Source organism: Peromyscus californicus, unplaced genomic scaffold, assembly GCF_007827085.1.
Source record: "Peromyscus californicus insignis strain IS unplaced genomic scaffold, ASM782708v3 Scaffold_4__1_contigs__length_199733344, whole genome shotgun sequence".
Classification (NCBI taxonomy): domain Eukaryota; kingdom Metazoa; phylum Chordata; class Mammalia; order Rodentia; family Cricetidae; genus Peromyscus; species Peromyscus californicus.
The window spans coordinates 86621572-86648439 of record NW_026294562.1 but is presented as its reverse complement, the minus strand read 5'-3'; positions in this window follow the sequence as shown (position 1 = coordinate 86648439).

Genomic DNA, 26868 nt, shown 5'->3' with positions numbered 1-26868 from the left:
GCAGACATATTAAGAGAGAGTTGAGAGGATGAGAGAATCTTGTTTGGGTACAGTTGAAATCAAGATTTAAAGGCAATGAGTGGCCTGAGGTTAATTTGGTTTATCTGGCTAGAGCACAGCAGCAGTAGGATAAGGGACTCACTTAACAGAAGCTTTGCATTGTGGGAAACAACAACAGCAGTGGGAGCTTCACGTATGGATGACTTATGGTACATGTTTCCTAAGGGTTCTGGTGTATCAAATGTGTTTAATCCCCATAGCCACCCACTGAGAGGACTGACTATTCTTCATATAATGAAGCCAAGACTTGGAGAGATGAAGTGTAGGGATTGACTAAACTCTCAGTAGTTATAGTGTGTGTGTGTGTGTGTGTGTGTGTGTGTGTGTGTGTGTGTGTGTGTGTGTGTGTGTTTATCTGTGAGTGCACACACCTGTGCATGTGTCGAGGAGGACTTGGAATGTTCTGCTCTATTTTTCTCTGTCTTGTTCACTTGAGTCAGGATCTCTCACTGAATCTGGAGCTAGTCTGATGATCGATAGCCAGCAAGCCCCAGAGATCCTTCTATCTCTGACCCACAGAGTTCTGGGGTGACAGGTACATGTATAGACACACATCTAGCATTTCACATGGGTGCCGAGGATCCAAACGTAGGTCCTCTTGCTTGCTTAGCAGTTGCCCCTATTCACTGAGGTGCCTCTCCAGCCCTGCTCTTCTTCCTTGTAAGTGATGGAATTTGAACTAAGAACTTGGAGTTGCGAGCCGTTTCATCAAATCCACTAGTCTATATAGCAGCCACCATTTCCAAAAGTTCTAGTGTTTGGGGCAGCAAGCATGATCTGTATACTGCTAGCTTTTGTTTGTTTGTTTTGTTTTGTCAACTTGATATAAGCTAGAGTTATCTGAGAAGAGGAGCCTCAGTTGAGAAGATGCCTTCATCCAAATTGCCTATAGGCAAGCCTGCAGAGTATTTTTTAAATTAATGAATGATGTGGATGGGCCTAGCCTGTGGAAGCTGGTACTACCCCTGTAGGAGGTTCTGAGTTGTAAAAGAAAGCAGACTGAGCAAGCCAGAGCAAGCGGGTTAAGTGGCACTCCTCTATGGATTCTGCTTCAGTTCCTGCCTTGTGTTCCTGCCCTGACTTCTTTCAATGATGGACTGTGATGTGGAAGCATAAGGCAAAGATACCCTTTCCTCCTCAAGTTGCTTTGGGTTATGGTGTTTTATCACAGCAATAGAAACCCTAACGAAGACAGTCGGCTATCTGCATAGTCTGCTGGGCTGTTGAAGGCCTCATTGACATATTTAGGGTATGGGCCATTCCAGTTTAGAGGATGAGGATTTAGGAACAAACTCCAGAGCATTGATTTAGTTGATGGTGGTGAGATGTGAGAGAGTGATTTAGGTGGCAATGGAGAGGCATACTAGATATGAGGAAGGGAAGCTCCAGAAAGAAATTGGCAGATCTAAGAAACACTGCAACTTTTAAGGTCATGGGGATGGTAATGATAAAGGCTTTAAAGGTATTCTGTGGCTTGATCAACACATGGCTGCTTAAATATTCAATATAATTGTCTCATATAGAACAATGACAATTGGGATTTTCTAAAGACAGAAGAAATTTAAAGGAGTATTTTTGGTCACTATTATATAGGAAGTAGTTTAACTTCCATCTCCAAAGAATAAACAAATCCTTATAAATATCAATAAATATATATAAATATAGAATTAATATATATTATATAAATTCTGTTACTCTAGTGCAGTGATTCTAAATCTTCTTAATGTTGTGACCCTTTAATACATTTTCTCATGTTGTGGTGACCCCCAACCATAAAATTATTTTATTGCTACTTTATAACTATAATTTTTCTACTATTATGAATTGTGATGTAAATATCTGACATGCAGGATATCTGATACTTGATCTCCAAAGGGTTGAGGCCCACAGGTTAATAACAGCTGCTATAAAGAACCCTGACTGATACACCTACCTAGTTAAATCAGTGAACATCAGGCCAAAGAAAGAGTTTTTCTCCAAAAAGAGCAAAACAACAATGAAAACAGGATTGGTAGCTTCTAAACAATGACATCTCAATGTTCTCCACATTCATGCACACATATGTACATATGCATCCATCTACAAACTCACACCCATGCCTAGACATACAAACATCCTCCCAACACATACAAAATGAATGAAAGTTAAGAATGTGGTTACTATATAGAATCAGCATTTTTACCATTAGGAGTGTGCCGTAGGGTTTTCCTTGCTGTAAAGAGACACGATGACCATGGCAACTCTTATAAAGAATACATTTATTTGACGGGCTTGTTTACAGTTAGGGGTTCAGTCAATTATCATCATGGCAGGGAGCATGGTGGCATGCAGGCAGACGTGGTGCTGGAGCTGAAACTGCTACATTTCAACAGGAAGTCGACTTACACCCTGGGCGGTAGGTATCCTGAGGATATGAAACTTCAAAGCCCACCCCACAGTGACTCACTTCTTCCAACAAGGCCATACTCACTCTAACAAAGCCACCTCCTAATAGTGCCATTCCCTATGAGATTATGGGATTATGGGGGCCAATTTCAAACTACCACAGAGTATTGTATCTCCTGTAAATCCACAACTGCTCAAAATAGGTAAGGAGGAGAGGAATATACACAACAAACACACACACACACACACACACACACACACACGCAAAAAAAAAAAAAACAAAACCCAGATGGATGATGGTGGTACCCCAGACGAGGTACAGCATGATGATTCTCATAGAATAACTAAAGTATGGTGATAATCATAAACAGTGATATCCATGAAACAGGTAGATCACAATGATATGCATAGAACAGGTAGAGTATGGTGATGCCCACACTACAGGAGGACCATGCTGATGTTCATCGAACAAATGGACCATGATGCTGCCTATAGAACAGGTAGACCATGGCGATGCATAGCTGGATCATAAAACTCAATGAGGAAAAGGCCACATGCCTACAGAGTGACCAAATATTGGTCCTCGAGGCTCATTGTTCCAAATCTGGAGGCTATATCTTGTTCCAATCCCCTTCCTGGCTTTCTGGGGACTCTCCATTCCATCCCCATCTTCATCCTCCATGTTAGTCTCCTGCACCAGGATAGTTGAGGAAGTTGTATGAAGTGTTGTACTACAAGGATGCATTCACAGGATGGAGGTACTATTTGCTCATCCCAATACTCCCCTGTGTGGAGGATGGGCTATAGACTAAAAGACAGTTACAGCTTTCCCCTGAAGTTTCACAATGGGTAATAAATTATGAAGAGAACATTCTTTTCTATGTAATTAATGGAAATTTACCATTTTTAAGCTTCCTTTGGGATATTTTCCATGTCAAATAGGACCCAAGAGGGAGAATATCACGGTTCTGCTGTGTACTTCTTCATTAGGCGGCAGCTGGAGGTTAAACCTTCAGTCACATTTTCTGGTGGCTTTGATCTCTGATGACAGTGTTAACTCTATTTGCTCCTTGGTATCACTCTGGTGTTTTAAAACTGTCTTTTAAGAGAGCCTCGCTAATTATTTTGCAGGAAGTTTAATTAAATCTTGTCACAGAGGAATATGCTATCTTGGGGAATGGTTGCTAAACATAACTCAAATTGCTAAGGAAAAGGGAGGCACAGTAGACAGATAACACACAGAAAGAGCTGTGCAGGGGATGGTTTTCTCTGTTAAAGGGTGTAGGATTTTCTGACATTCCAGTCTCTTTGTCTGAGCCATGTTCGATTTTTGGACAGGATTCTAATTTTGCTTTCAATTTACATTTTGAGGATGTATTTGCCGAAAGCAACCAATTGATGCTTTTTTGCTCTACTCTGGGGCCATTAAAATGAGCAGACAGGATGTTGTCTTTGATAGGTACATGGTCTTAGATTTTCATGTGTGTGCATAGGAATGAGATATTCAGTGAGGAATTTAGATGTCAGGCTAGGGAGCTAGCTCAGTTGGACATGGGTTTGATCCCCAGAACCTACTAAATAAATAAATGAGTACATCAATAAATAAAAGCCAAGCATTGTAGCAAGCCAGCCTGAGAAGGAGACAGGTGGATTCGTGCTCACTAGCCTGGATAAATTGGTAAGTTCTGGAGCAGCAAAGGAACCTGTCTCAAAACAAAAAATACATGGTGTCTGAGGAATGAATTCTGAGGTTGGTTTCTGAACACACACACACACACACACACACACACACACACACACACACACACACACACTCTCACACCCCTGCACACATACCAGAGAAAAGAAGTTACATGTTGGATGTTAAGTGTCTGACGGTATCTGCTGTGATGTTTGTAATTCATAAACCTTCGAGTCAAGCTCCTGAAGAATGAAGGGGTATGAAATATACATCACGCAATAAGCTCCAGCAGGTACTAACGATGAAAAAGCAAGTTTTGGCTGGTTGGGAAGGGACTGACTGATGTTTCCTTGAAAGGCTGGATAGTGGCTGTGTCGGTCTGTTTCTCCTCCCTGTGGGCCAGATCTGTGTGGACAACTTAAAGGGAGGAAAGAGCCGTCTCAGCTCAGGGTTTCAGAGGCTTTAGTCCATGGCCAGCTCCATTGCTTGGGCCTGTGGTGAGGTGGAATATTTTGATGATGGAGTATGTCACAGAGATTGCTTACCTTATGACATCTAGAAAGCAGAGAGGGAGTGTGTGAGCCAGAGGGCAAGACAGCCAGTAAGAAAGTGAGAGAGCAAGAGAGCGAGAGAGCGAGAACACTTGAGCTTGTGAGAGACAATCTACATTCAAAGCCTATCAGTAGCTAATTTAGACCCTGTGGTCTGCATAGTCTCTACATGTGCAAGCCACTAGAACAGGTATGGGATATGCCAGCAAACCTTTATTTCTACGCATTGGAATCTAAACATCAATTCCTTTTTATATGCTTCGAAATATTCTTCCTTTGTTTTTCCTCATCTAACCCTTGAAAATGTAAGAATCGTTGCTGGCAGAGAACAGTCCTGAAAAGGAATTTTTGTGCCTGTGCTCGTAGCAGCATTATTCACAAAAGCTAAAGTGTGGAAGCAACTAGACATCCATTAATGGGCACATGGGTAAACTAGTGTGGTATATCTACAGAAAGAAGTATTATTTAGCATTTAAGAAGGAAGGGCATTATGATACATGCCATAATGTGGATGAACCTTGACCATATTGTGCTAAGTAAAGTAACTGAGCCACAAAAGGTTCATACCACATGATTACACTTACATCAGTATTTAAAGTGGTCAGATTCACAGGCAGACAGCAGAATGGGGGTTTCTGGTGCTCAGAGCATGGCGATTTCTTCAGTAATGGCTGTAGAGATATGGGTTGGTTGCTTTGAGGGCTAGCTAATCTTGCTTGTCATTCTGATTAGGTTTGGGATTAACCAAAATTTAAGTTTCTGGGCATCTTGTGAGTGACTTTCTTGATCAATTTTTTTGAAGTGGGAAGACTGACTCGAAATGTGAGCTGTACCTCCTGGTAGCAGCCCAGAGAGAGGACACAGAAGAAGGGAACTTGATTTTCATCTGCTTTTCTTTACTCTTGCTGGTAAGCCCATCTATTCTACTGCTGCAGCATTCCTTCCCTGATACTAGAATCTTTGGGATTCCAACGCAGACTGAAGGCCAGCAGCTCTCCAGGAATCCCCCAGGTCTTCAGTGCCAGATTGGGACTGCTGAGACATCCAGCCTTGTGGACTGAAAAATCACAGGATTCTCAACATCTCCAGCATGAAGTGGTCATTGTATCTGCTCCATTCTAGAGAACCCTGACTAATAAATCAGTATAAAATGACAAGTATGTTTAATACGACAGCTGAACACTTAAAAGTGGTCAGTGGGGAAGCTCATCATGCATTTCTGAACATATTAAAGCTGGAGAAAATAGTAAAATAAATGAAACAAAACCCAGAAGGCAGGATGCATTTGGATTGTGTGTCATAGTTTGTAGGCCTTGATGTGGGATACAAACCATTTATGTACAAATGTACCCTAACACACAGGTATTCCCGTTTTTGAAACACTTCGTGGTTACTTAGATTAGCTGAGCCATGAGGCTTATCATCCTAGGAAGAGACAGTATACTATGGAATGAAGCAAAGAACATTTCAATCAACCTGGAATCTCCAAGAAGACTTATTGTTATTTTTCTTCAAGAAATAGCAAGACACTTATCTTCAGAACCAACCTTCATTAGGATATACAAATGTTTGAGCATCTGTTTGCTCTTTACAGGTTCCAGAAGAATTTGTTGCAGACTAAGGATTGAGCTTAACCACCTTAGGTCACAGGGTTTCATGGTGAATCTTTGTGTCCTGCTTTTGGGGGTACTACAGGAAGCACCCAAGAGGCATAGGAAGCCCATCTGGCCCAAGGAAGAGCAGTAGCGGAGATGGACAAGCATCATACGAGGTATTAGGTGACAGAGCAGGTCTACTGTTCCCTCGAAATGTCCCAGAGCTTTTTTGTTCACTTGAGATTTGCTCTACTCTTCTGAGGACAGCACACGTGTGTGTACACACACACACACACACACACACACACACACACACACACACACACACACACGCTCATACCTTGTGGAAGAGGAAAGCTGCCTTAGATATGTCTCCTAAAGAGTTTGATGTAACTCAAGACTAACCTCAATTTCCTGTGATCCAGACTATGAATACCTTTCACATTTTCCATATGACCCAGGAGCAAGATGAAATCAAGGAATGTGAATCTGGCTGCAGTGTTTACATGGGAGCTGTGGTGGGCTGGGTTTGATCTGGTACACATAATGCTTTTGTGACATAATATACAAGAAACATGATTGCTTTTCTTCCGAAGAGGGTTCTTGAGAGTTGAGAAGCAAGAGCAGGTCGTTATGGGTGACTGTTGGTTTTTCACTTAGAGGTGATTTCTCTAGATCAGGCAGAAGATGTGTGCAGGGAGGTGTTTTACTCTGGGTTTGAGGGCTTGCACTGGTTCTGTTTGGGACAGGATCCAGAGTGAACAGCAACCTGTTTAGGCTCCAGCACTAAGTACATGGCTTGATATTTCCTAGAGAAGAGTTGACACAGACAGACAGGTCCTTGAGGGCTGTGGTATGATCTAGGAGAGAGAAGGTAAAGGTGGACATTGGGGCAACCATGTTGTTATGGCAAGTAGGAAAGAATTGTGGAAGATACTAGTGATAAGCTCAGGCCTCCCAGACAGGACAAGAAGAAACAGGGAGAGAGAGTCCCAGAAATATAGAACAGACACTGATTGAGAACAGCAAGGGTCAGCCTGGTGCAGGACACATCTCTCTGTCTAAGTGACATCCTTTGCTCCTGTGCAAAGTAGCTTCAGTCTTGATGGGATCTCCTGAAAATGCTAGAAAAGGGACTGTGGGCAGGACATAAGTCAACCCCAGTCTCCTTTCTTATTTCATCACCCCTTGGTATGCCACAGCAGTGACCTCACTTTTTCACTATACCTCCCCAACTTCCCTTTGTTACTGGGGTTCGACCCCATCTTCTCCTCGGATCTTTTACTTCATGAGCTGATTCTGTTTGGGATGGGATCCAGATGGGCGGAGTCCTTGTTAGGCCTGAGCACTAAGCATGGGTCCTTGTGATCTCTGTTGGATTCATTTAGATGAGACACAGAGTGTAGCATGTACTAGAGGAGGAGTTTCTTACTGAGTACATCAGATGCTCTCCAGGGTAAGAGGGGCAGTAGCTGGAGAGACCACTGAGTAGGTCACATTCTTGAGAGGTGAGGGTCCAGAGTGGCCAAAGGGACCATTGTGCTCACCCACATATTTCAGTAGACTCTAAACTATTTACCAAAGTCTCTAAATCAGACAGTTTTCCTGTGGGGGCATTTTCCTGTCTAGGTGATTGACAGGTGACAGACTCATTGGGATTAGCTTGTTAAGGGAGTGCAATGATTATGCTGTCAACTTGACAAGATCTAGAGTCACCTAGGTGACAAACCTTTGGGTACATACCTGTGAAGGATTATCTAGATTAACTGAAGCCTAAAGACCCACCTTAAAATGGATGGTGTCCTGCCCTTCATAAAAAGGGGAAACTGAGTTGTGCACCAGCATTCATCAGTCTGCTTCCTGACTAGACCATGTGGCCAGTTGCCTCACACTCCTGTCACCATGCTTCCCTCACTAGGATGCACTGTGCTCTGTTGCTGTGAGCCAAAACAAATCCTCTCCTTAAGCTGCTTCTACTGGGACATTTTATCACAGCAACAAAGAAGTAGCAAGGACAGGAGGGGGCTGTGGCACATCTCCTCTTTACCAGAAAGCCTCCCATAGACTAATCTCACAATCTTCCTGACAGTTCAGAAGGTCATGTCTCTACCGAGAAACAGTGCTGCCTCTCAGATCCCATTATTCTATCAGTCATAGCATGTCTGAAGCGGCTGCCTGCCCCTGGTTGTGTAAGCTGCAGCTTAGGAGGGAGGCCCATCCTCAATGGCCTTCAAGCTTGCTGACGTCTGAGCAGGAACCTCAAATGCTTACCCAGCCTTTCTCTTCCAGGACTCAGTCTTGGCAGTCATCTTCTACCAGGAACTCCTTCTCATCTCTCTTCTCCACATTGCAGTTCTGCCCAGGCAAATGCACCAGTAAACAGACTGTTAGATTTATTCTCCAGGTTTACATCCTGTCTTTACAACTAACTAGCTCTTGGTAACCAACCTAGGCAAAGGCAGACATCTCAGCCACTGGAAGCTGAGGCAGCAGAATCACAAGTTCAAAACCATCTTGTACTATGGAGAATTTCAGAGACAACCTGAACAAGTTAACAAGACTTTGCATCAAAAGAAAAAATAAAATAGAAAAGGCTGAGGATGCAGTTTAGTGACAGAGCAGATGACTAACACATATGAGACCCTAGACTTAGTCCTCAGTTCTGGAAGAGGAGGAGGAGGAGGAGGAGGAGGAGGAGGAGGAGGAGGAGGAGGAGGAGGAAAGAATAAAGACAAGAGTCTTCACATCTTGGTGGTAGCCAGACCTCCCTTTGGGCTGTCACGGCTTAAATGAGATGACACTTATGTTCTGAGTGGTGGTTGTCACATGACCCCTGATTAATGATTAATTGTTAGCAATAACAATGCTTGTCAGGACTGTCCCAGTGAACAATCAGCATCTACTTGGGTAAAAAGACAAGAAAAAAAAACTGAAACAGAATTAAAAAGAAAAGAACTGGAACCATCTCAAAGCAAAATAAAACAAATATCTTTTTAGAATGTGGAGAAGGGAAGAGTTTTGAGTTCTCAAAATTATGCAAGTGGGTACTTTCCTGGTTTTAAAAATGTACTGAGTCTCCCCTCTGTATTAGATATCTACTGCTATGTAGCAAAAGGGGCCCCAACATAGCAGTTTTAAAGACATACAGTGTTTGGGAGCCTGGGAAGGGCTTAGCTGGAGTCTGTGCTTGGCCTCTCATAGGCTGCAGTAGCTGTAGTTTGGCTTGGGTGTCTCCACTCTCATAATTAGTACTTTAGGTGGGACTCAGCTCCTCCTGAGATGTTACTCATCTTGTCACCTTGCTAGCTGGTGGCCAGGGTCTTCCCTTGGACCCCTTCCCATACCTTGATCTCCATCACAGCAAGCGTGTGGAGAGCCGGCAGATGGGGATGCATCTCTTGCTTTTCCCAGTGACTTGATTTTCTTGCTTTCATTTCAGCAGAATGACTGTGTTACAGTCTGCATTTCCGTATAAGTAATGCTCTTTGACAGTAACCAATGCTTGATGAGGCAGCCTCTCCAGAGACCACTGCCATCAGCTACTCTGTTTTCTGGAACTTGATGTTGTCAACTCACTCTTTTCCAACCCATAGTTGGAATCCTGAGCTCAAGGTGACAGCAGTAGGAGGCGGAACTGCACTAATCCAGGTGGTTAGTGATGGGGACATGGACTTGTAAACTGAGTTAGTGTCTTGACTTTAAAAAGGACAACCCAAAGAGCTCCTCATCCCTAGCCATGTGCGGCTACCACTCAGGAAGATTATCTGTGAACTTCAAAGTGCTTCTGCCCCACGAGCCCCATCATTTCCGAATGTGGGGAATTCCACCCTTCCCTTCCCCTCTGTGGCTCTGTTTGGGAAGGCTGTAGGGCTGCATTGAAGGAACTGGGGCACTCTTGAACTGGGGCAGGCTTGAGGCTTTATAGCCCAGCCTCACTTCACATTTTTTCTGCAGCTGGATGCAGTGTGACCAGCTGCCTCGTGTTCCTGTTGCTATGACATCCCTGCTATAATGGACTGTGCCCCTGAACTGAACTGAGCTGAAATAAACCCCTCCTTCCTTAAGTTGCTTCTTGTCAAGCATTTGTGCATAGGAATGAGAAGAAAAACTAATCAGTGTCCTACCCAGAACTTGGCTGCTGGGTCATGATTCAACAGTTCTCTATGTAGTTCAGATATTTGGCGCTCCTCCCCTAGCCTAACTCCTATGTTGGGGACATGCAGGAAACTCTGGGTCCATCCCTAGAGCTTCATGAGCCTGTTGTGGTAGTGCACACCCTGAGGATGTAGAGGCAGGAGGATAAGATGCTCAAGGTCATCTTCAGCTACTTAGTGGGTTTGTGGTGAGCTTGAATGTATTCATTGCTATTCTGTTGCTGTCACAAAACACCATGACCAAAGGCACCTTAAGGAAAGGAGAGTTTATTTTGGCTTACGGTTCTATAGAGATAAGAATCCATCAGTGACAGGCATGGCAGCAGGGGCAGGGCCTGAGTGAAGGAGGAGGGAGGGGAGGCTATACACTCCATCTAACCTCAGTGATGTACTTCCTCCAGTAAAGCTGCATTTCCTAAACTTCCCCAAACAGCACCATCCACCTGGGATCACATATTTAAACACACAAGTCTATGGGGATACTTCTCATTCAAACTACCACACTGGTATACATGAAACTCTATCTTAAAACAAAACAAAACAAAACAAAACAAAACAAAACAAAACAAAAACTTACCATTCTTTTGTTGTTGTTAATTAAATTTTTCCATTCCTGACTGCAGCTTCCTCTTCCCCCTCCAACCATACCCTCCTCTACCTCCCCTCTGCCCCCACTCTCCCTATCCACCCCTCCTCCACCTCTGTTCAGAAAGGGCCAGGCCTCCCATGGGTGTCAACAAGGCATGGTATATCAAATTGAGGTAGGACTAAACCCCTCCTCTTGTATTAAGGCTGGGCAAGGCAACCCAATATGAGGAATAGGTTCCTGGAAGCCAGCCAAAGGGTTAGGGACAGGCCCTGCCCCCACCACTAGGAGCCCCACAAGTAGATCAAGCTACACAACTGTTACACATATGTACAGGGCCTAGATCAGTCCCACACAGGCTCCCTAGAGTCTGTGTGATCTCTATGAGCCTAAGTTAGTTGTTTCTGTGGGTTCCCTTGTGATGGCCTTGCCCCCAGCCGCTTGCTGGCTCTTACAATCCTTCCTTCCTCTCCTCAACAGGATTCCCTGAGCTCAACCCAGTGCTTGGCTGTGGATTTCTGTATTTGCTTCCATCAGTTACTGGATGAAGGCTCTCTGATGACCATTGGTGTAGTTACCAATCTGATTACAGGAGAAGGCCAGTTCAGGCTACTATCCACTGTTGCTAGGAGTCTTAGCTGGGGCCATCCTTGTAGATTTGTGGGAGTTTCCCTTGCATCAGGTTTCTACCTGACCCTGAAATGCTCTCCCCGTCAAGTCATCTCTTTCATTAATTTCGCCCTCCATCCACCTCTCAACTGATCCCTCACATTCCCATCCCCACCCACCCCCAGTCCACCCATGAGATCTCTCCTATTTCCCCTTCCCAGGGAAATCCATGAATTCCGTTTTGGACCGTTCTTGTTACCTAGTCTCTCTGGGGCTATGGATTGGAGCATTGTTATCCTTTACTTTACAGTTAATATCCACTTATGAGTGAGTGCATATGAGTGTTTGTCTTTCTGGGTCTGGGTTACCTCACTCAGGATGATTTTTTTCTAGTTCCATCTATTTGTCTTTAAATTTCCTGATGTTATTGTTTTTAATAGCTGAAATACTCTATTGAGTAAATGTAGCACATTTTATTTACCCATTCCTCGGTTGAGGGACATCTAGGTTGTTTCCAGGTTCTGGCTATTACGAATAATGCTGCTATGAATATAGTTGAGCAAGTGTCATTGTAGTATGATTGAGCTTCCTTTGTGCATATACCCAAGGGTGATATAGTTGGGTGTTGAGGTAGATCAACTTACAGAAGGAGCCAAAACTATTTTCTAAAGTGTCAGGGCCATTTTACATTCTCTATACAAGAATGGGCGGGAATTCCTGCTTCCCATGGCATCTAATTTCCAAAAGTGGCTTAAAGCTGAAATCACAGGCCCTATGTGGGCTTCCTACAGCCCAGGCCTCAGATGTTCTTTCTGCCTTGCCTCTCATGTACATGGTTGGCTTCAGAGCCACTATTTCAGTTTTAAAAAATAGTTTTACTTTTAAATTGTGTGTGTGTGTGTGTGTGTGTGTGTGTGTGTGTGTGTGTGTGTATGTGTGTGTGTGTGTGTGTGTGTGTGTGTGTGTGTGTGTGTGTGTTGCCCTCAGAATCCAGAAGAGGATGTCATATTCCCTGAAGCTGGAGTGACAGGTGTTGTGATGCTGGGAACTGAGTGTGGTCCTCTGTGGGATCAGTAAGCACTCTGAATGTCTGAGCATCGCTCTATCCCCACACCATTTCAGTTGTTATCACATATTCTGCTTTCCACAACTGAAATTATGATCCTTCCTTTGTTTAGGGTGATTGGGAGGAATATCAGACTACAAGCCAACCCATGTCTGTCAGATGGCAATTTCTGGTTTTGTTCTTAATACTTTGAGTAAATAGGTGGGTTTTTTTTTTTTTTTTAAAAAAAGAAAGCTGTCTTCTATATGGTTAAAAAAAGTAATATTTTGATCTTATGAGTGATTGCAATTTCTCCTAACTGGGGAATAAGTTGATGCTATCTTCCAGCGAGTAAGCAGTTGGTATCTCTATGTCCCTGGCCTCATTCTCCCAGGTCATAGCCCCATTCTTGCTTTTGTTCTGAATTTCTGGGTCAGAGGGCTGTGAGGTGTTGATTTCCACTGTTTTCCAGGTGGTAGCACAGGGAAACATCTGCCTGTTTCGATTTCGGTGCCCTGATGACCCAGGCACGACCCCCTCAAACACATTGGAAGTCCCATTGTACCTGAGAACGGAAGCCATTTCTGTGCGAGATGGCAGTTAGAAAGCCATTGTGCTGTATCTCTAGAGACATAAACTGTGCTATATGCCACAGCAGAGACAGATAACATCCTGTGACCCCAGCCATTTGGAGTACCTGAATGTGGCATGCTGCGTGCACCCACAGAAGCTTCTAGCTTGCAATGATAGCAAAAAAAAAAAAAAAAAAAAAAACAAACCCAAGAACTCCATGAGAGAAATCTCAAGAAATACAATTTACAGTTGTTTAGTGCATGTTTCAAATTTCCACATTATTCTAAATGTCATCTTGTGACAGGGGTGCATTTTCCTCTCTGTGATTCTTACTGCCTCTTTCTTCTTTCTTTGACTTTTTGCTGGGCAGGTGTATGTGTCAGGGGACCATTTCAGTAGCATTATCCACACAATGAGGTAACTGTGAAGAGGAGATAGATATGTCAATGTGTTTGACTGCAGTAATCATGAACTTTGTGTCTATTAAAATATTATGTGAAGTTAGGCGGTGGTGGTGTAAACCTTTAATCCCAGCACTCAGGAGGCAGAGGCAGTTGGATCTCTATGAGTTCGAGGCCAGCCTGGTCTACAGAGTAAGTTCCAGGACAGCCAGGGCTACACAGAGAAACCTTGTCTTGAAAAAAACCAACCTAACCCAACCCAACCAACCACCAAACAAACAAACAAGCAAACAAATTACATGAAACTTACATATGTAATTTTTATTAAAAATGAGTTGTATAGAAAACTCCAGAAACACATAATTGCTAAGTTAAAAATTCTCAGAGGGGCTTGCATAAACTCCTGTTAACCGAAGTATTTATACAAGTTTTCTGGAGTCATGCTTAGAATCAGCACAAAATAAAACACCAGTAAATGCAACAAATAGACAAACCTTCTAGTTTACTCTGAAGCACACCAGTGTGTGACCCCAATACCAAGGCTTTAGGTGACAAAGACCACAAGCCTGTGATATGCTGACCATCCTGTCCCATGGCAGACATCACTAATCAATTACAGTTCTTGTTCCTCCTTAGCCTGAACTTAGCCTGATTTTAGAGAGATTAGGATCTCTCTAAGTGCTGGGCAGCCTCTTCCAGTTAATCAGGACAGAATATCGAAGAGCCTTGAGTTAGAGTGGAGAGAAATCCATTTCTTGGCATGGCTAACTTTTTTTCTCAGGTGCAGATAAAGTGTCAGAAAGTGGCTTTAGTTGTGGATTAAGGAAACCAGAACTAGAAACTCAGGCTAGAGTGAGAGGTTAAGAACATCCCCATAGCTTCATGACCAAAGGCACAAGCACAGCCCTGACTGGAGTGAGGGAAGTAGGAAGCAGCATTGACAACTACTAAGTCAGAGAGAGTGGGAAAAGAGACACATCAAAGCCTCCAGTTTCCCATCTGCATTTTAGAAACATCTTTACAGAAAGATCTTTCAGGAACCCTTGCTGTTCACCATGGACTGAATCATGCATCTTCCTGTGATGGTTCGTCTTCAATGTCAGCTTGTCTACTTTTAAAACCACCTAGGAGGTTAGTAAGGTGTATTTCTGAGTGTGTGTGAGGATATTTCCAGAGGGGATTAGCTGAGGAGAGAATATCCCTTAAATTTTGGACGAAAAAGAAGGAGACTAACAGAGGGCCAGCAACCCCCTCTCACTGCCTTGGATGCTGTAACATGAACTGGTTTTCTCTGCCATGCTTTCTGTGCGATGACAGACTGACATCTCTGATGCTGTGATCCGAAGAATTTCCCTTTTCCTTGGGGAAAACACTGTACTTCCAAATTCATATGTTGAACACCAACTTCCCAATGTGATGGAACAAAGAGGTGAGCCTCTGGTGGTAACTAGGTGTGGATGAAGATATGAGTGTGGGCTGCCATGATGTGATTAGTGTCCTTATGAGTAGAGACTTCACTCTGACTTCCTGTGCTCTGTGGTAACAGTGAGTATGTAGTTGTCTACAAGCTAGGAAGAGTCCTCATCCAAATCTAGACCCACTGGCAACCTCATCTTGGACTTCTCACTCCTAAAACATGAGGAATAAACATCTGTTTTTTCAGACCCAGCCTAAGCTGTTGCACAATCAGCATAGTGTAATCTAATGGTAACTGCTGCATTCTCAATAGAGCAGAGGGTGAACGTAGGTTGTTTTAGAATCTAGATAGAAAGATTACTGATGATGGCACCTCTCCATATTTTGTAGGAGAGGAGACTCCAGGCCTAGGAGGTGGTGTGACATAGTGCAAAGTCACAAAGAATGTCTATGATGGATCTAAAATGCTCCTGTGGTTCAGCTTCCAACTCTACCCTTCCACCGCTCTTTCCCAGGTGATCAGAGTATTTTCTGCAACATTATGCTATATTTTGGCTCTGCAGCACCAAATCCCACACTCTTCCCTCCAAATAGCTTCAGGACCATATGTGCTAATTGATGTCTCCTGGAAACATTTATGGCGAGCTAAGGAAAGGAACTGAATGGGAATGAAATGGTCCCTGTCAAGACAGTAAACAGCACACAGAATGGGAGATTAAAGCAGGGTCTTTGGGGAGAGGAGAGAGGAAGAGGAGAAGCAGGCTCCCCTTATCTTCCTTCCACATGTGAACTCTGTCACCAGTGCCTCAGCCTTTGATAAGCTCAGTGTGTCTTATCACTGCCGTTGACACATGCATTGATCCTTCCTTAACAGCAAGTGGGGCTGACTGCCCTCCCTCCCTCCATCCCTCCCTCGGTGTTCCCATCACTGTTTCTTTGGCTCCCCTCCCCTTCATTTGTTGACACTGATGTTCCATGCAGAGGAGGCTGCTTTCAAAAATACATCTTTTTAATAACTTATCTTCCAGTAGAGGGGTGTGCATCTCTGCTTGGGTGGGTCTCAAAGAAAAAGCCCCACTCTGAATGTAGAGTATCTTCTCCATCACAGAGAGCCACTGACAAAGAAAAATGAGCTTTGTCCTCAGCCCCCATCCAGGATGGCTGCTGATGTTAGGTTGTGTATTCCAGTGGTAAGAAGGCTTCATTAAAGCAGCCTGGCTGCAATTTGGGCAGTCTACAGCCTGATAAGCTGTGCAAAAAAAACTATATAATACTTAGTTATTTTCTTTCAGTGAATTAAAAATCCCTGTCAAACACATCTAGCTGTGGTGCTTTATCACTGGGCAGAGTGATGACTCCGAATTTTATTTCTGAGTGCTTCCCAGCTTGTGCTGTGAGTTCTGAAAGCAGGGCATTTCTGTCCTGTAGCAGCAGGCATGCGCACAGTTCAGTATTAAGCACTTTAGGGATGGGGCTTTATGGTGATTATCTAACCAATCAGTTGGGATGGGAAGGCTTCGAGAGCTAATTAGCTTCCTCACTGAAAAGCTTCTATTGCTTCAATGACCTTTTAGGAAAACCAGGGACAATAGGAGAGTCCCTGGTAGACTTTGGCTTGGAGAAGACTCAGCCCGAAATGGTGAGAACAGGAAAATGGTTCTCCCTGGAGGAAAGAATGGTACCACGTGATGTCTCTGTCTTTGAATGTGTCTACAGTTTAATAACTGAAGATTGTTTGATGATTTCCCATCATTGTATATTTTCTAAATAGAGTTTTCTCTGTGCGTGCATGTGTGTTCATGTCTGTGCAGGCGTGTGTGTAAGTGTACAAGTTAGAGGTATTGTTCCTCAGGAGTAATTTATCTTGTTTTAGAGACAGAGTCCCTCATTGGCCTGGAGCTCACCAAGTAGCCTAGGTTGGCTGGTCAGTGAGCCTCAGGGATCCCCTTGTTCCCCACCCCCCAGTTCTGGGATTACACGTGTGTGTAACCATGCCCAGCTTTTTATGTGGGTTCTGGGGATTGAACTTGGATCCTTAAGCTTGTGCAGCAAGCACTTCATTAACAGAGCTATCTCTCCAACTCTAGCTTCTCAGAACATTTTGAATGTCAGCCTGGACCTTGAGGGTGGGGCTTGTTTGCTGGCCGTGGAAACCCTTCTGGTGGAAGAGTCTGTTTCTATGGCCAGCCTCCCTGAGATGGAAGTAAGAATGTCTTGGACTTCAAGAGGGAGGGGTTTCATTTTTCATCTAAAAGTGGGGAGACTGTTTAGGGTTTCCATTGGAGAGGATGTAACTCTAACAGCTGCAATGAATTTCCTCGGAAATATTTTGAGGTCCCTGACTCCTTGGTAAAGGTTTGTTAATTTTTATGGTGTGATATTTGGACCCATATAGAGGGGTGGGGTTAGTAATAAAATGGCTTCTCTCGGAGCTTGGAGGGAGTGTAGAGCTGGCTCTGAGATGACTGATCAAATCTGCCACTCTAAGGACTGTCCCTAAGGCCCTTTGACCTCTGACAAAGACGGTGCAGATGGGGCTTCTTCAGCCATGTTCTCCTTCATGGAGACACAACAGGAAACATGCTGTCTGGTTGTAGGTCAGTGGGGCTGGTTTCAAATGCCAGTTCCACAGATTGTGGGGTGTCAGCCTTTGGAGCCTCAGTTTCCTCTTCTGACATCTAACCATGTTGACCCCTCATCTCAAATAAGCAAAACAAGGCAAACTGTTGAGAAAGAACCCTAGTGCCAAACACATGGGGCTACTGAGAAGCAAAGTTCCTCTTCATAAGGAAAAAAAAAGTTAGGCACAGTTATGTGTGAAATCCCAGTCCTCAGGGAACTTGAGCAAGAGGCTCAGGAGTTTGAAGTCTAGGCTGTGAGACTTTGGCTCAGAGAGGGGTAGAACTGGATGTAGCTGTAGAATGCTTGGCTAGCATGCAGGAAGCCAGGAGATCCATCTCTAACATTGTGTAAATCCAATGTGGTGGTGCACATCTGGAGTTCCAGCACTTTGGAGCTGGAGTTGGGAGAATCAGAAGCTCAAGGTCATGCTTGGCTATACAGCAGGTATGTGGCCAGCCTGGGCTAGGTAAGACTTTGTCTCAAATATTTAAAACAAACAAACAAACTAACAAACAAACGAAAACTTAATGAAGAAAATGATAATGATGATTTCCAAATATCTCTTTCCTCATACCCAAAAGGCATAATATTGGATCAGTCATTGATTGGCCACTCCCACAAGTTCTGTGCCACCTTTACCCCAGCGTATCTTGTAGGCAGGGCAAATTGTAGGTCAAAGGTTATGTGACTGGGTTGGGGTACCAGTTCTTCCATTGGAAGTCTTGCCTGGTTCCAGGAGGTGGCTGGTCCAGGCTCCGTATTTCCCATTGCTAAGAATCTTAGCTAGGGTCACCCTCACAGACTCCTTGGAGTTCCTGTTGCACTAGGTTTCTGGCTCATCCCAGAGATGTCACTGACTCCAGTTCTATTTTCCAGTACTCCCTCCCTCCATCCTTCCTTCACCTGTTCCCATGCCCTACCCCCATCTGAGACCCATACCATGATGGAGAGCCCAGAGACTTAGGATAGAACCAAACATGACTGGCCAAAAAAGGTCCATGAATGTTTCCTAATGATGTTCTGCTATACTCATAGGTCGTTGCCTCATCCAATTGTCATCAGAGAGGCTTCACCCAGCAAGGGATGGAAACAGATGCAGAAACCCACAGCTGAATAGTCAGACCTTGGGGAATCCTGTGGAAGAGGGTGGGAGGAAGGATTATGGGAGGCAGAGGAACCAAAGACACCCTAAGAAAACCCACAGAATCAACTAAGCAGGACTCATAGGGGCTCATAGAGACTGAACCAGCAACCAAGGAGCCTGCATGGGACTGACCTAGGCAGTATGCAATATGTTACAATTGTCTAGCTTGGTCTTCTTGTGGGACTCTGAACAGTGGGAGCAGGGGCTGTCTCTGACTTTTACCCACTTTTGGGACCCTTTCCTCCTGCTGGATTGCCTTATCCAGCCTTAATAGGAGAGGAGGTACCTAGTTTTACTGCAACTTGACATGCCATGGCTAGCTGATACACATAAGAAGAATCCTGCCCTTTTCTGAAGAGAAAGGAGAAGGAGTGGATGCGGGTGGATGGGAGGTTGGGAAAACGAACTGGGAGGAGAAGAGGGAGGGAGAGGAAAATGTGATCAGGCTGGGAAAATTAATAACAAACAAACAAATAAATAAAGGTATATACTGACCCCCACCTAGACCTGGGCTTTGGAAACTTTTTCTATTAAGAGATAGTATAAACATTTTCTAATTTGTGAGCCACCAAATTTCTGCCACTCACCTCTGCCATGGCCACATGCAAAGAGCCTCAGAGGATGCAGGATGCATGGACCAAGGTTGCCCAGCTTTCCCACAGAGCTGTACTCCTGAGAACAGGTGGTGGCTGGTTTTGGCCTTGAAGGTATGGTCCACAGACCCATCACTCCACAATTTCATCTGAAAAGCTTCAGTGCTGGTTCAGGGGCTTCTGCTGCCTCCCATTCTCCCACCTGGGAATCCTTTTTTTTTTTTTTTTTTTTTGTCTCTTGTTTCTCTGTGGACTCTGTGGATAATGCAGTCACTGCTCAACATACAAGATAGCTTAGGAAGCCACTGACATTAAATCCAATGATCAACAGAACAGTTAAATGACTAGGCCTCCACACACAGCAGGGCGGCCTTGGACTGGGCCCTCCTATGGTCCATTCCTTTATTTAACTTATTGATCCACTTCACCCTTTTAGAAACCAGCTGGGTGTGAGAGGGCCCTGTTAGCACCTTGAGAACTCTTTGCCCTACTTTCACATGCCCATCCGTGAATGGCAGGGGAGTTTTCAAATGAAGTGTCGCTGCTCAAAGTCAAGAAGTAATTAGCCAGTGGTCAGACACGTGAAGTGCCCAGAATGCTTATCACTCAGGCTCAAAAGCTTTGCTAATTAGACAGAAGTCAGAGGGGGACCAGGCAGATCAAAGAGCCCACTCTTCCTCCCTTAGAACCTCCCTCACTTTGGTCCTAGAATTCTAATCAATTCCCCCTACTTTCACACATTCTGTGGGCTTGCCAGGGCCTGATCTTGTCTGGGGAACATGATGAGTGCAACGAAGGAGTTGTGTTGAGGATTTCTGTTAAGCATATTCTTCAACAAATAAACGTCAACTCCTCCTTTGACACACAACTCACGTGGAAGGTACCTGGTTCTTTTATTTTACCCACTGCTGTGACAATGTGCCTGGCAGAGCAACTTAAGCAAAGAAAAGGTTATTTGTGTTCACAGTTGAGGGCATAGTTCATCCTGGTGAGAAAGGTGTGGCAGCAGGAGTTCAGGACAGTGGGTCACGTTGCGACCACAGTCAGGAAGCAGAACACGGTGAGTGTTGTTGCTCATTTCACTTTCTCCTTTTCATTCAGGGCAAGACCTCAACCCATGGAATGATGCCACCTCTATTTAGGGTGGATTTTCCTACCTCAGTTAGCCCAATCTAGAATCTCCCTTACAGAGGTTTGTTTTTATGGTGACTCTAAACCCCAACGATTTGATAATTAAGATTTATCATCACGGTAATCCATGACATTTAAAATGTTTTTATTATTTTAACCTGAAGGGTCCAGGATTATAGAAATATAAAATTGTAAACCTTAAAAAATAAAAGCTGGCAGTCATCAGCTCTAAAGGCTAACTTCTAACAATGGCTTTCTGCTTATAGCCAGCTCCTCTGTCAAGAGCCAGGGGTTAACTTTTAACCCCCTTGCCCCTTATAGCCAACAACTGGCTGGACCAAAGTTAACTTTTTTTTTTTTTTTTTTTTTTGAGACAGGGTTTCTCTGTGTAGCTTTGCGCCTCTCCTGGAACTCACTTGGTAGCCCAGGCTGGCCTCGAACTCACAGAGATTCTCCTGGCTCTGCCTCCTGAGTGCTAGGATTAAAGGCGTGCGCCACCACCGCCCGGCTCAAAGTTAACTTTTAATAGATATTTCTACATGACTTCTGGCATGCATCCCATGCCTGATGTTTCTACATGACTTCCAGCAGGCACCCCATGCCTGATACTTTCCCCTTACTATGAAAAGGGGACCAGAGCCCACCTCCACTGCCACAGACTCAGAATCCTGAACACTGGCTGTGGTCTCGGCTATCAGATAAACTTTTGTGCCCCGCAGTGAATTTTTGATTTTTTTCTTTTCTTTTTTTTTTTTCTGAAATAAAGTCTGCTTCTAGTTTAATAGACTTTGGTGGTATGTCCCCCATTATTGCATGACCCCCAGACCCAACAAACCCTATGCGTTTTGCTCACCTTTCCTAAGTCCAGTGAAAAATGTTTCCCTAGAACCTTACTCCTCAGACAGATGTTCAAAATCTTCATTTGAGCAAGGGTAGGAAGAGACAGAGGCAACAGTCAACAGTATCTTTTAGGTTAGTAAAATCATCTCATTAACCAGAAGTTGCACTTAAAAACAAGTTTATTGGTGCATAATTTATACTCCATAAAATTAATTCATTTTAAGTATACAATTTAATGATTATTAATAAATGACTTTGATGAGACTCTCACCACAATCCAGGTTTAGATTACTCTTATCACTGCAGTAAGATCTCTTACATCCTCACCCCTTCCTCAGCTCTAAGTGACCTCTTACCTACTTTATGTCTCTGTTTCCCCTTTGGAGCATTTCATAGAAGGGGAATCATGCATCATAGCTTTCTGTGTTTAAGGCTTTTGTTTGTAGCCATGTATCTGACTTTCTTTCTTACTGGTTGCTGTATAATAATGGCGCTGAATGGTTGTACCACAGTGTATCCATTCACTGGTGAATAAACTTAGGTCAGTTTCCATTTGCAGCTATCCTAAATAAAGCTAATGGACCACATGCAAGTACATTTCTTTCTAGTGGTAGAAAGTTCTGTGTCATGCAGCAAATTTTACTTTTGTAAGAGACTGCCAGATGTTTTTTCTCTCAAAATAACTGCAGCAGTTTATATTCCTATCAGCTAAGTATGAGGGTGATCACTGATCTGTAGTCTTATCAATACTTGCTATCTCCTATCATTTTATTATTTTTTATTACATCTATTTATTATTTATTTTTGCATGAGGTAGTCGAAGAACAACTTGAGGGAATCTGTTCTCTTTTCCCCATATTGGCCCTACGGATTGAACTCAGCTTGTTGGGGTTGGCGCCAAGTGCCTTTATCTGCTGAGTCATCAAAGCCATTGTGATTGGTATGAAGTGGGAACTTATTGTGATTTTTTTTTGTAAATTTGCTTTTTCCTGGTGGCTCAATAGCTGTTTAAGTATATAAAATGGCATATATAGAATACTTCAATATGTATTTGGGGTAACACTGTGGCCCCTGGGCCAAGGAGTCTTTCGTTCTGTAATTATGGGAAACACTGAACATTATTTTTAGTACAATTCAAGGTTTATACAAGGAAGAGCTCTGAGGATGCTGCAGTAAAGAAATTTGCCTAGACTGACTTCGTTCAGCACTTCCTAGCGGGATTAAAAGTAGAACTTTTATTACTAGACAACTTTGTGGGAAATGCTCGTGTCTACCCATTCCTCAAACTCTGGTTGGCTGGAGAGAATGTTCAATGGGATGGCAAGCATCCCTAGGCAGGATCCTCGTTCCATGGGAAGCCTTCTGTTTTCCTGGAGGTCCATTTCCTTTCTTTACACTGTCCAGTAGCTCCTCAGTCAGGATTGGATTTCTGAATATATACACTGACTGTAAGAATGGGACTATTGATATCTGGCTTTGGTGTGGGATGTGCAGCTTTTGCTGGGTTCTGAAAGTGTTTGGTGAAGGAGTTAGGTGATCTGGAAGAGGAAAGAAAGGCATACCACACCTCTCTTGGTACTTATTAAGATCTTAGAATAGGATGGGTGGTGACCCTGTCCATCCAAGATGCATCTAGCCAGAACTTGTGAATGTTAGTTTATTTGGTAGCAGTGTCTTTGCAGGTGTGATCAAATTAAGAACCCTGAAATTGTCCTGGGTTATCATGAATGGCCCTGAATATGATGACACTATGATAAGAGGCCGAAGACAAGATACATAAGATGGAGACAGCAGCAAGCCACCATGCAGCATGAACTTAGAATGCCTAGGCTCACCAGGACCTAGAAAACAAAGGCATGCTTAATCCTTAGAGCCCTTGTAGGGGATGTGGTCCTGCCAACCCCTAGACTTTGAACTTATGGCATTGAAAACAGCAAGGAATCCATTTCTGCTGTTTTGGCAAAGTTCATGTTCCTGTGTTATGGCAGTCCTAGGAAACTCATGTAGACTCAGTGATGCAATAAGGCCTGAAAAAAATGGTCTGGGGATACATATGAGGCTCAAGTGCTTCCAGCTCGTGTTGGGTATTGAACCAGGTAATAGGGAGTCATAACACCGGGCAGATCTGAGAGCATGGAGGTCATAAAGCAACCTAACTACCCTGGGATTAAAAAAAACAAAGGAACACAAATGAAAGGGAAGAGGCAGGAGGAAAGGGAGAAGGAAGCAAAGAGTGAAGAAGATTCAGGAAACAACACCCAACATGTCCTCAGGACCCTAGAGTAAGTGAAGTAGCAGGTGGTGGTTAATCTTCATTGACATCTTGATGGGATCTTGAATCACCTAGAAGACATACCTATGAGATATACCTAGAATAAATACCTATGGGCATGTGAGTGGCACCATCCCATAGGCTGGGTTCCAGGGTTGCAGTGTTCTATGTGACTACCCTGTGACCCGGCACCTCCCACCCCTGACTACACCTTCTCCATGATGATAGATTCTGCCCTCTAAGTGCAAAGGAGACAAACTTTTTTTAAAAATCATTAAGGTATTTTTATCAAGTGTCTTGTCAGCTATGAGAAAAGTAACTAACATGTGAGTGTTGTTGGTTCTCATGGACAGAGGCTCCTAGAGCTGATGGCCAGAGGTGAAGCCGGTTTGTCTCAGCAGCCTGGGACATGCAAAGGTTTCCCCAGGTGAACTCAGCCTGACAAAGTCCACCTTTCAGTTGTCTGCTTTCCTGGGTCTGGATGATGGCTCTACCCATGCAAGAGGAGCAGGAGGTGCTGGCGTCATGAATAACAGGTGGATGATGAGTGGCCATTTTGTCCCAAGGGTAAAGGTATGATCTCTTCTCCTTATCGTCTCAGCCAAGGCTTTCACAGCTCTTAATTAGATTGCCAGTTGTGACCACTTCTAACATTTGTTTAGCATAGTCCAGCCACTGCAGCCTGACATTTTCTACTTCATTTTTCTTCCTACAACAAGATTATGGAGTAGACATGTCTTGCTTTGTTTAGATGGGGAAACTGAGACTCACAGTGACTTATCAAATGTACCATAGGTAATCAATGAAGGAGACAGAATTTAGTCTTTATTAAATCTGACTCTAGTGTCAAATTGATCACCCACCTCAAGACATGAGACCAAGTTCTCCTGGGTCCCCTTGGAAGGAATTTGGATTTTTCTCTAAATTGGAATCTTGTACTCCAGGCCAGAAGTTCATGACAATGTCATTATTTGCAGTCATCTGGTTGTGTAATTTGGGTGCTTTGCTTTATCTGTGGGCATAGAAGCTGGCTGCAAGATGATACCCATGAAAGCAGTGGGTAGAAGAGACAGTGGGCCATCCCTAAGTCCAGTCTCAGCTCTATTGATGAATGACAATGACCTTGGGGAAATCAGTGAAGCTCTTAACCTCAGTTTCCTTACTGGTTAAAGAGAAAATAATTCTCTGATATCTAACTTGTAGACACTCTTGTGATTTATCCATATATAAAAAGTGTTAACTATATAAAATCATATAAACTGTATATAGAAACTATATACAAAAATATATAGGTAATTTTATATAACAAAATGCCATGCATCAATACTCTATGAGCATATTGAATAGATGACAGGTTTTATTATCTTTTATTATATATATATTTTAAATTTATTTTTTATTACATATATATCACAAATACATTTTATTATTTCTATTACACCTTATATTTTATTGTATAATAAATACATTTATTATATTTATATATTTATGTTTATTTTTAACATTGTTAATTTATTACATTTATTTATGAATTGTATATGTGCCTTGACACTATGCTAATGGAGGTCAGAGGACAACTTATGGGATTTGGTGTTTTTCTTCCACCATGTGGGTCCCAGGAGTTGAATTTAGGTCACCAGGCTCAGCAGCAAGCAACTGAACCACCTCATGAGCCCTCGTGTTTATTCTAATTTCTTAGGCTTATGGGATGAATATTTGTTCCCCGAAGTTTCTTCAGTTATGGTGATCCAGTCACAAAAAAATGCCCCATATTAAATAGAGAAGATTATTTTTAAGTGTGGTAATTTAATACATTAATATTGAGTTTTTAATTTGGCTGAACAAGTTGAAAATGAAGTAAACATTTGTAGCTACCTGGATTCCATCAATAACTCTCCATACTTCAAGATAGCTAAATTTTATTGCTGACTTTTAAAAAGTATGCCTACGTAGAGAAACTGCCCGGAACGGTGGCTTCTCTTTGAGTTAGAGGCCATCTTGACTCTGGAAGGCACAACCCTTGAACACCAGCTCCCCTGGGGGCTGGAGAGCTGATGACAGGAGGCCAGGGAAGCAGGTCAGACACACTGGCAGGTGTATCGGGACTCAAGTTGTAAATAACTCTGTAAATGTTAGCGAAGGGAACTGGTGGCATTTGAAATAATAAGCACGCTCTCTCTCTGGGCAGTCACTCCTCCTAACCTTTTGGAAAATTACACTGACCTGCATCTTAGAAAGGGGCATTTATCAAATGGAGAGCGGGTTCCCCTTGTGGAATGTATGGAGAGGTGGGAGGCATGGCATGGAGTAGGATGTAGAGACCCTGGGGTAAGCCTGTGGACTTGGAGTTGCATTCCCTGCAAAACCGTAGAATTTTGGAAAGGCTATTAGCACAAGGGGTGAACCAGACACTGACTCAGTGCAGCCTGTTGTAGCACCGTGAGGATAAAGACCCTGCATTGTAACCTTCCGTCTGTGCATCCACCCACCCACCAAAGGGGGAGTCCTACACATGTTTGTCTCTATTTAAACCTTTTGGAAATGAAACGTGCTGTGTGTGTGTGTGTGTGTGTGTGTGTGTGTGTGTGTGTGTGTGTGTATGTGTGTGTGTGTGTGTTCCTATGTTGAGAGTGCATGTGGAGGTCAGAGGACACCCTTGAGTGTTGTTCCTCAGGTGTTATCTACCTTGCTTTCTGAGATAGAGTCTCATGACTGGCACTTGCAAAATAGGCTAGGCTGGTTGGAGAATGAGCTGCAGGAATCTTGATGCCTCTCTCCCCGCCTGTGCTGGTATTAGTATATGTGCTACTCTACCTGGTGTTTTAAGATGTGGATTCTGGGGATCAAACTCAGGCCCTCGTACTTGTATAACAAGCACTTTGATCACAGAGCCATGTCTCCAGCCCCTGTTTTTGATGTATTTTAAAAACATATGCTAGTCAACCATGCAAGGCTCAGATTAAATGAATTCCTTCATGTCCTGTCTGGGAACAAGTCTGTGACCTTGGACATAATGAACTCATTTGATGCAAATCCCAGCAGAGAAAGCTTTGTAGCCATGCTCTTTAAACAACAGGCTGGGGCCCATCAGGGGATTGTGACATTAGTGCTGTGGTACATGCTCCCCCCACTACCCTTTTTAAAGAAACAAAGTGGAAAGTGTCAGAATGCATCTCATATGCAAAACCCAAAAGCATAGAGTATAATGGC